This window comes from Podarcis gaigeae, assembly GCF_964106915.1.
Source record: "Podarcis gaigeae genome assembly, chromosome: 2".
Taxonomy (NCBI): domain Eukaryota; kingdom Metazoa; phylum Chordata; class Lepidosauria; order Squamata; family Lacertidae; genus Podarcis; species Podarcis gaigeae.
The window spans coordinates 42,054,086-42,065,340 of NC_139679.1; positions in this window are offsets into that span (position 1 = coordinate 42,054,086).

Below are 11,255 nucleotides of genomic sequence, written 5' to 3' on the forward strand. Positions count from 1 at the left end.
AACAGGAGAGCAGGATGCATAAAATAGCTGCTTAAGGAGACCTTTTAAAAAGGCTGCTTTTAAAAGCTTTTTGAAAGGTTGCTATGGTTACGTCTTTTTTACACCACATAATAACCATATATTCTTTTTTTAAAAATAATATTTATTAAGGTTTCAAATAAACACATATAAACACACACAACAATGAAAACATACATAAACCAACAAACAAATTAAAAACAAGTATAAATTCAAACCATATTTTCTCAACCTAATTTCACCGACCTCCTCACACCTCCCCCTTCTGTATTCTAATCTCATTATCTTATCAGCAAATCCATTCCCATATTTCCCATAGTTTTTAATAATTCTATTCCTTTTCCTTAGTCAACGTCCCTGCCAACCACTAATTTTAAACCCATATCTTTTTAACCTTCATTAATTTTATAATGTTTATTTAGATCATCTTTAAACTTCTTCCAATCCTCTTCCACTGTCTCTTTGTCCTGGTCTCGGATTCTGCCAGTCATCTCCGCCAGTCCCATGTATTCAGTCATCTTCATCTGCCATTCTTCCAGAGTGGGTAGATCTGGTGTCTTCCAATACTTTGCAATAAGGATCCTTGCTGCTGTAGTAGCATACATAAAAAAAAAATCTGTCCTTCTTTAACACCACATGGCTTACCATACCCAGGAGAAAGGCCTCTGGTTTCTTCAGGAAGGTATATTTAAATACCTTTTTCATTTCATTATATATCATTTCCCAGAAAGCCTTAATCCTTGGGCATGTCCACCAGAGGTGAAAGAATGTACCTTCATTTTCTTTACATTTCCAACATTTATTATCAGATAAGTGGTAAATTTTTGCAAGCTTGACTGGGGTCATGTACCACCTATAGATCATTGTCATAATATTCTCTCTCAGGGCATTACATGCCGTGAATTTCATACCGGTGGTCCACAACCTTTCCCAGTCAGCAAACATAATGTTATGACCAATATCTTGTGCCCACTTAATCATAGTTGATTTAACTGTTTCATCCTGTGTATTCCATTTCAGCAGCAAGTTATACATTTTTGACAAGTTCTTAGTTTTGGATTCTAGCAACTCTGTCCAATATTTGATAATAATGAAGCCAATCTCGCACTTTATCTTTTAGATTCTCGAAACTCTGCAATTTCCACTTATCACCATCTTGTTCTAAAATTTCACAATATTTTGGCCATTTAGCCTCCATATTAAGTTTTTTCAAAACTTTTGCCTCCAATGGTGACAGCCACCTTGGAGTTTTGTTCTCCAGCAAGTCTTTATACTTAATCCAGACATTATACAGTGCTTTCCTGACAATATGGTTTTTAAAACCTTTATGAACCTTAACCTTGTCATACCACAAATATGCATGCCATCCAAAAAAATTGTTAAATCCTTCCAAATCCAAAATGTCTGCGTTCTCGAGAAGCAGCCAGTCCTTTAACCAGCAGAACGCTGCTGATTCATAATAAAGTTTCAAATCTGGCAGAGCAAAACCCCCTCTTTCTTTTGCATAACCATATATTCAGGTGCTCCTGAATACATATGCATAGTCTCAAGTATGGAATGGGTTTTTCATTCCCTAAACAGTGCTTCCCTGTCTATGTCTTCTTCTTCTTTGGCAATCATTCGGAGGCAAGTAAGATTGTCTTCCATAAACACAGTTTTAACAATGAGTCTGTAAGTGACTGTGGAGGCCAATTCTGGATCCACACGACCTTCCACAGTGGGGAAATTAGTTTCCAGGCAGGAGTTTATCACGGTGTAGATTTGCCAAGCATTTCTTCCTCTTAGCACTTTTCTCCTTTGTCCCCTGAGTTCGAGTGTCTTCAAAGCCAATGACACCTTTGGTAAAGGCTGTTCTCCAGTGGAGAACAGCCGCAGGCAAGTGTTTCCCAATTGTTGGTGTTTATACTACATTTTTAAAAAAATTGCCTTGAGACAGTCTTTAAACCTCTTTTGTTGACCACCAGCATTACTCTTTCCATTTTTAAGTTCAGAATACAGTTATAGTTGCTTTGGAAGATGATAATCAGGCATCCACACAACATGACCAGTCCAACAAAGTTGATGTTGAAGAACCATTGCTTCAACACTGGTGATCTTTGCTTCTTCCAGTACACTGGTATTAGTTTGCCTGTCTTTCCAAGTGATGTGTAAAATTTTTCGGAGGCATCGTTGATAGAATATTTCGAGGAGTTGGAGATGGCGTTTATAAGTGGTCCATGTTTCACAAGCATACAGTAAGGTTGGTAGTACAATAGCTCTGTAAACAAGCATTTTGGTTTCCCTGAGAATGTCCCAGTCCTTAAACACTCTGCACTTCATTTAGGAGAAAGCTGCACTCGCAGAGCTCAGGCGGTGCTGGATTTCAATGTCAGCCCTTGTGGAAAGATAACTGCCCAGGTAGCAGAAGTGATCGACATTTTCCAATGTTACACCACTGAGTTGGATCTGTGGTGCTGCAGAGGGGTTATTTTGTACTTGTTGGTGCAGCACTTTGTGTTTTTTGTGTTTTTGTTTTGTCTATGTACTATGACATCTGTTGATGTGTGAAGCAGAAGGATCCAGAGTCATGCTCCCAGTCACCTCCCCAATACATATGGAAGCAAAAGTCTCCTCTTTTCTATGGCATAATTATGACTACATGTTGATCAGCTATACAGACAGGGAGATTTACAGTGCAATGAATACATGTTTGCTCAGAAGTAAGCCCCATTGAGTTCAATAGCACTAAGATTCTGTTTAGGAGGAAATAATGGGTTTCTTGCAGTTCTTTGAAGATCTTCGTTTATAATGTTGCCATGTAGAAATGTGGAGTAGAATACAGAACCGATACAAACTTCATAGCTCCAAAGAAACATAATTGATGTGTGCTTCCTCTCACCTGTTCAAATTCACCTGCTCGTATCATGGGGGAGCCTGGTCCCTTTCAGGAAGCTGAATTGGAGGTATGTTCCCCCTCAACTCCACTGAAACTAGAAGTCTGGGATTTACAGTGCAATCCTATGTGTATCCAGACCTGTTCAATGGGACCTTATTTCCAGGTGAGTGATAGAGGGTTACAGCCTTAGAAAGCTCTTCTTCATCCTCCGTGGTCTGTCCAAACCGCTTCCAAATGGTTTCAGAACGTTGAATAACTGAACAAAGCATAAATAGAATATTGCAGGCACTAATAACAAGATTCAACATTTTCTGAGATAGGATCTGGAGGAACTAAATCTTGCCTTTCAGGGAAATTCCAGGGCCCCATCACTCCCAGTGAAACAATAAGGAGCCTCATATGCACTGCTCATATGCACTGCTCTCTTCATAGTTGTTTCTTAGAATATGCCATTGTACCAATATACTAAGTTTTAATCTCCTTAGGTACCACAGGGAGAGGAGAACAATTAGGAGATATGAGAATGCCATAGGGACAGTGTAAATCTCTTTATATTTCTTTTTTTTTTAATGTTCTGTGCTGGTTTTTTATGTGGATTTTGACTTCTTTTTATGCTTTATATGTTTTCATCTTGGTTGTATTAATCTGGTTTTCAATTATGCTTTGATGTGTTTGAACGTGCTGTTATATTGTTTTGTGAATTGCCCAGAGGCCTTGTTTTAATGGGTGGTATATAAATGTCAAAATTTAAATTAAAACAAATTAAATAAAATAAAGCCTGACATGCAAGAAGCTAAATCCTGGCTGGAATCAGGTCCTAGACAAGTTCTTATTTCTGCTCACTGATGCCGCAGGACACCTAGCTCGCTCAACTGTTTGAAAAATGCTCCAATGTCAAGTAATCTTTTGAGGGAGAACCACTCTTCTCCTCAGGCCGTAGCAATGATTGTTGGGATCACTGCAGATTCATAGGGCTGCCACTATACTCAAACTGTAAATGGACAAAAATGTGTAAGCTTCTGCCTTTTTCCATATTTTTAGGATTCTGTTGAGAGAGTAATGCCAGGATCAAATATTTATAGGGGCACTGCTAACAAATTCACCCAAAGTGTCATTAAGGGTTCCCTGGAACGTGGCAAGGCTCTTAGGTGGATTGGGTGGTTCATTGTCAAATGTACATTCTGGGAGCTTTTCCTTTTGCATGGAGCAAAGCAATCATTTTTATAAACTAAAGTGTCTTGAATCAATCTGTTTCCCGCCCCCCTCTCTTCCAGTTGACTTGCTTCCTTTCCTTCTAGCTACTGTAGGGCAGAGAATCCTGCTTTTGATAGGAGCTGCCCTACTTTCAGGCAAGCTGCCACTTTTTTAGTTTTTTCCTAAGGTAGGACAGGCAGCCAATTATGCTATATTTGGCAAGTGCTGGTGTGTGTATCTGTGTGTCCTACTTTATCAGGCATCTGTACCTGTTCCGACTAAAGGAACACTTTTTCTCATCAGGAGTCTGTGTGGTTTGTGGAGATTGAACAGCCTATCTCTGCCCTGGCTCTGCCTTCTAAGCCTAGTTAAGGAGCTGGTGTGTTTCTCAATTCATGGAGCACTGGTCATACCTATGAGAAATTGAGCACATTAGTGTCAGGCAAGAAGGAGACAAACAGTAGTCCTGGAATACAGCAGGCCACGGCTTTTATCTGATTAACTACAGAAAAATCAATTTATGTCAGTGGCTGTGTGAAAGAAAAAAGGATGGGGAAGACAAGGAGTTTGATGTCTGTGCTGCCTGCATGACTGGCCTGGCTCTCCATGGCACAATTGCCTTCAAGCCTACTGCCTATACCAGTTGATGGGAATCACTGTCCTGTTTGCCATAAGCATCTAGTGACCTCTGGAAACAGAATGCTGAACTAGATTGGCTTTTTGTCTGATCCAGCAGGGCTCTTCCGATGTACATATATTCAACAAAGAAGCTCTGTGTGTGTGGTGAAAGGGGTCACAATTCAGTGGAATTCAATGTTGTGCTAATATGATTGTTCCATCAGTGCAAGCATTTCTGCTTGCCAGATGAAACAAATCTCTCCTTCCCTGTGCATTGTTCTTGGGGTTCTCCCAAACCTCCAGAATAGATTTGGGGAAGGAGAAAAGGCTCATTGCACTAGTGGAAGTCCTTTCACAGGCTTCCACTACTGCACCAAGTTAGTTGAATCTGGCCCGCTCTGGTGGAGCACATAGTTCAGCCACAGCACATTCTGGTTCCCACAGCTGCCTAGAACCTGCAGAGTGGTCCTCAGCCACCCCCTTCACCCCAACTTGTTTACAGGTGCCCAGCATGTTAGCACAGGTGTCTTGCTTCAGCATCAATAAGCCTTAATCTCCCATCCCTTACTGTTCCACCTGTGATGAAATCTATTATCAGTAATAATTAATGCCACATTTTAACTGAAAGGCAATAACACAAAGAAGGTGTACATGCCTCTCCGCTGCCATTTAGGACAGCTTGAAACCATTCCTTCCTGGCACTCAGTAGAACAACTGGCTACAGACTAGAATATCTTGACAGCGTCAGAAGATAGATGGGTCCCACTGTCCACCTGGTCTGAATATGACCAAGCTAGTGGTCATATTGGCCTTATATAGTTGCTCATATGTGTTCACAGCACACCGGACATATGCAAAATATGAATGAGGCATCTCACCTACTGTAACAGTGTATATTGTCTTGAAGTGAAATGAATACAAGCAGAGCTGGACTGAAGTATTTCCTTTTCAGGCATGGTTTGTTTGTTTGTCAGAATTGAGTCCTACGTAAAAAATAAGAATCAGAACCAAATAGTAGTTGAAAGTTAACTGGCATTTCTAATAGCTGACAAAATGCATGAACATAGGAAGCTGCCTTACTCTGAGTCCGACCATTGTTCTTTGTAGCTTAGTTTTGTTTGACTTCCTAGATTTCCAGATGGGGCATTTCCAGCTCTACCTGGAGATGCCATGGATTGAATCAGGGTAAGAGGCACCTAAGAGATTGTCTCTTCAGGTCCGATGCAGAAGGGATTTAACCACGATTGCCTCTATCAAAAGTTCACCATGGTTCCCACTTATCAAAATGGACCACATCCGAGCTAGTTATCTGACAAAGCTCCCACTTGCCGTACTAAGAATCGCTTTTACAGAAATACGATTCCAATTGATGCCCTCGGCAGTGGTGGATGGTCGGTACAGCAAAGTACAGTACAAAGAGAGACTTTGTCTGTGTGGGCAACCTTGCATAGAGGACCTATACCACTATTTATTGCAATGCTCACTATATATAGAACCAAGAGACCGATTTATAAAACCCCTGCTTACGATTGGAACACACTCAAACAGGGCGGAAAGGGTGATATGGCTGCTGAGTGATACTGATGAATTCGTAATTTATAAAGTAGTACTATATGTGTTGGCAGCTAAAAAGATCAGGAGAAAAGAACTAGATAAAATAGCGGTCAATTGCAAAAGTGATTCGGACATTTAAGCTGGCACATTCTATCTGAGAACCCCCTGCTATTATATCGTTTGCAACAAATAATTTCCAGGAGATGTGACCGTGGTTCATTGTGTTTGCAGTGCCTGATATTTTTATCGCTTTTATGGTTATTTGTTGTTTTTCTTTTTGTTTCCTTAGTGAATGATGTCATGACCTTTGGCTAGTGCAATAAAGTTTATGATGATAATGATGAATCAGGGACCTTCTGCATGCAAAGCAGATGCTGTACTATTGAACTTTGAATTTCATGGAGCACGCCTGTAGTTTTTATCCCCTATGTGGATAAATGCAGCTTTGTTTTGATTTTATATGCACAGCAGAGTCAAGAAAGGCAAAGGCTGGGTTTTTAAGACAACCTCATTCATTCATTCATTCATTCATTATATTTGTATGCTGCTTTTCCACAAAAAAGATCACCATGCTCAAAGCTGCTTACAACAAAGAAATTTCAAACAAACACTGCAAAAACAATTTCATAATAACATAGCAAACAACACAGCACGTCAAATGACAGCAAAGCAGTAACATAGTAACAATTTAATCATAATTTAGCAAAACAATAGCAAATATACAAAAAAAACCCCCTGATATTATAAATAGAACTATAACAACATGCAGCATACAACAGTAAAAATAACAAAGGAGTTTCACAGTTTCACCTTATTCCTAGAAGCACCACTCCCTTACCTTTTCCTCTTCAGCTGCACAGAGTTTTGCATCATTTGAGATTACAAGTTGTCAGCTTCATGATGCAAAAGAAATGTGCAGCATGACAGTTACTCATTAGGGGACTCCTGGAACACAGTCTAATCATCAACATACATCACTGTTCTCACTGCATATTTATTAAGGTGTTTTAAAATGTCTATATTTGCTGTTGGCAAACCCTCCAAGGGCTGCATGCCAGTAGTGACCGTGACCAAGGTAAAAGTCGGTGTGGGCAGTGTTTGTGCATGTACACACACATGCAGACAACACAAACAGATATCCACACACAAGCAGGTGAATAGGGACACACATGCAGACAGGCATTTCAGCTCTAATAGGTCAGACAACCTGTTTTTGCTTCTCAGGACAGTGGCAAGAAGAGTGACCCACTCGGGATAAGAGACCTCACTGGGGGCTTCTTGCCCAAGGGCCTCCCAAAATCTGGAGCTGACATCTATCCATGTGCTTATCTGCCCATGTGTACTTACCTCAACTGGGTCTCAGTTCATCCCATGTTAAACTGAGATGGTGTGGTTAGTTATTGATTGGTGGCTACTGCCTGCCTCTGTCAATCTGTCACCTTGATCATGCCTGCTTTCCACAGGACAGGTGCAGAGTCTTTCATTCCTACCAGTCTTTTGAATCTTGCCACATTTATGCCTGGGATATCATTGGATATCAGTTCTGAGTTTACTTAGATTGAGAGATGGCTAAATATTTGAATCTGTATTTTTATTGCTGAGCGGGCATTTGAACATACATTTCCCCCACGCTGCTCAGTGCTGAACTCAAACTGGTCTGCCACGCTGACCTTTGTAAAGAATGTTATCCCTTAAGCATCTCTCATAGGCAAAGACATTCCAAATTGGCTTCCATTTTTAAACTTCATACTGCCTTTTCTAGCTACCTTTGCAAAATTCTGGCCTTTCACCAGAAGTTCTTGGCCTTTAGGATTTATTCTGAGGATTTGTGGCTCACATTTTAGACATTGTCTGGTCTAATGTTAGAGGAGGAATTCGGCACAATTGGGTACTCCCCAAGCTGAAGAAGCTGACTTTTAGCGCTTTAAGCGACTGTCTGCCTTTAATCGCCCTATCTAATCCCCAGAATCCACATCATGTGCCAGTTTCTTCTGCCAGGCTAATATTTCAGGTAATGGGGGTACATGCAAGAATAGCAAAGGTAGAAGCCTGCAACATCAGCTTCACTGCATAGGGAGGGAGGTCCCCTGGCAGAAAAGGTACCTGTCATTTCCAAGGTGTTGCATAAAATGTCAGAAGATGTGTGTGAGAAGCTGGTGAACAGACACATCCTGGAATAATTGCAACAATGTGCATGTACTGTAACATCTGAAGTTCCTCACTGGCAATAGGTGTAGAATAAATGGATAGGAATATATCTGTTTGCTGGATTTATGCTAGGGTAAATTCTATACATTTCTTTTTATAGTTCTACTGAATTAGAGCATAGGGAAACCGGCTAACTCTTCTGGGAATGCTATTCAGCACAGGCAAATCTATGTGGCCTTTTCTGTCCTGCACTCTGGGCATCCAGTAAGAGGGTCAGGTAATGCCAATGCTGCTTCTAGTCAACATTATTGATGTAGTTCACCTGTCCCCCAGAGCATATACTGCAACGCACCAATTCCTAGGCATTAACTAAACATTTTTAGAACTTTATTCCCACTAAATTCCTAACAACTACCCTGCTTCATTTCTTGATTCTGAACCAGATCAATTTTATTTTAAGAAGTCTTTCTGGTACACCCAGGAAACCCAATGACACACTCCCCCTTTGGAAACGGCCTAAGTCAACCATATCTTACAACTGTGCACACAAAAATGTGCAGTTTGGAAGAATCCATTTAAACAGCTTATTCCCAAGCATCCATTTAGACACTTGTTTTTGTCTGCTTGCATTAGAATGTATTAAAGTATCCCAATAGTACATTAAGGAGATGCAAGTTCTAGTTACCATGTGCGCAACAATTTTTTTCATGTGGCTGAATGCTGAGTTAAAGTGATCAGATCTTCACTTCTCTCTATTGGCTGCCATTCACTTTCATTGCAAAACTTATTTACTTAGTATTTTCATGGCATTCCCCTACCCTGCTATTTTGGTCCTTTATTCTGATATATCCCTGCAAGAGACATTCACCATCACTACTCTGTCACCCATGTTCACCCCCAAAGTTTCCTGATCGTTTCTCTCTCTGGTTATCAGTGTGCTGGAATTCCTTTTTAGATGATCTGTCATGGAATTATTATATCTTTATCTGTCCCCTGACCATAATCACATAGTTTTAAAAACTACATGGCCTCAGTTATGACCTTCATTACATTTATTTGTGCTCTTTGTCATTTTACCTTACACTGCCATAGCCTTTTTATGCTACCTTGGGTATATTGATCAGTTATGTGTTCAATAGATAAAGAAAATAAGAGCAAGAAAACAGAGGTGCAATCAGGAACATATATACCGAACACATTTTCCAGAATGGTAGTTGTGGTAATTGCTTGAAAACAACTGGAAAGGGTCTTGTTGTTACACTTTAAACTCTAAACCATTTATTAAGGCACAAAGCTCTATGGATTAGAGTCCACCTCCTCAGATGCAACAAGCCTTATCCTCAGGTACTCTTCTTGTTTGCCATCCCAGAAAGCATCTGGTTTAACAGATAGGCTCTAAAACCTACTAAGTGTTGTGTTTCTCAACGCTATCCATATATATAGACTCTGCGCTTTAATGAATGTGCTATATACTTTTATATTTTAAACAACAATGATGCTTGCTGGTGTCAACCATGCTACCAATCTCTTTGTTGTAAATATACATCTTTGATGACAGTGAGGTGGCACATAGCATTGTTTATTCATCAGCACAGGAAGAAATGTGGAATGATTGGCAGCCCTGAAGGGCAGAGATAATTTTATTTCCTTTCATCTTTAGGATGTAGGTGAATCGGGAGAGTAGGTTCCCTGTTTTCATCCCTCGTCTAAAAGTATCCACTCTTTAAGAGGAAAGGGCCATTTTATGGCAAATCTTTTGCTGACATTTCTTAATTATATCCAGCATGATGCTCAGAGGAACTGCAGAACTGTTTTGAAGTGTTGGTTTCGGTGGGAGGTAGTCCAGAGAGCAGCCCAGTCACCAGATGTCTCCTGCCTTTTTCTTGAGAAGGTCTGTGGTGGCTCAAGGGCATTCTGAACTCTTGTTTTGGCCATAGGGAGAGGCTACCTGCTTGTCTGTCTGAGTCTGTCGTACAGATGCAGAATGACACAGGTGTGCATAACAAGTGCTGCTGAATGTAACAGGAGCTTTACAAATGTGGCCTTTTATTCTCCAGAATTACATTTTTAAAAGAGAAGCAAGAATTAAGGGCCAAGGGAATAATGTTGGTTGCACTCGCTCGCTCTCTCTGCTGGCAAAATCAGCCACCCTGCACAACAGTTAAGCCAATGTATACTGTTTCTCATAGAGTCAGGTGATTTTAAAAACAGTTGCTCGTCCCTCTGCTTAATAGTATCATAATCTTATGGGGCAAGAAAGAGAGATCCAGACAGTAATCATTAAGTCACTGTAACAAACTTTATATTACATGGGTTGGCTGCAGTTGGGGTGGGAATTATGTAAAGTTTGTAGGGTGACCAAAAAACCCCCAATCAAGAATAAAATAAAATAGCTGGGAAACAAAGGATTTGGTTCTGAGTTGCATACGAAGATTAAATATTATCTTAAGAGCCTCCCTTCCCCACTCAGTGTGGAGAAGTGAAAATGGAAAAAAAGGGGATATGTTAAATGGAGCACATGGCAGCAGCATTTCACATATGGGAACATGCTTCAAAAGCATTATTTATTATAACAAAATTTGAAAAACAGTACATATCTCAAAATATAAAGATACCTGAAGGAAAATGCATTATACACAAAAAAATTAGATTGATATACATTACCTTAGAATTTATTATTTCAATGATTTATACACTCATTTTAAAAAAGCAAAAAACCCAAAAAACCCTGCTGTTCTTTTGCTCTAGTATATGGCATTATTATTATTATTAAGCTACCATCTATCTTTGCCCCAAACAATCCAATATAAAAGGAGTTCTTGGAAATTTCCACTCGGTTTGTCTAATA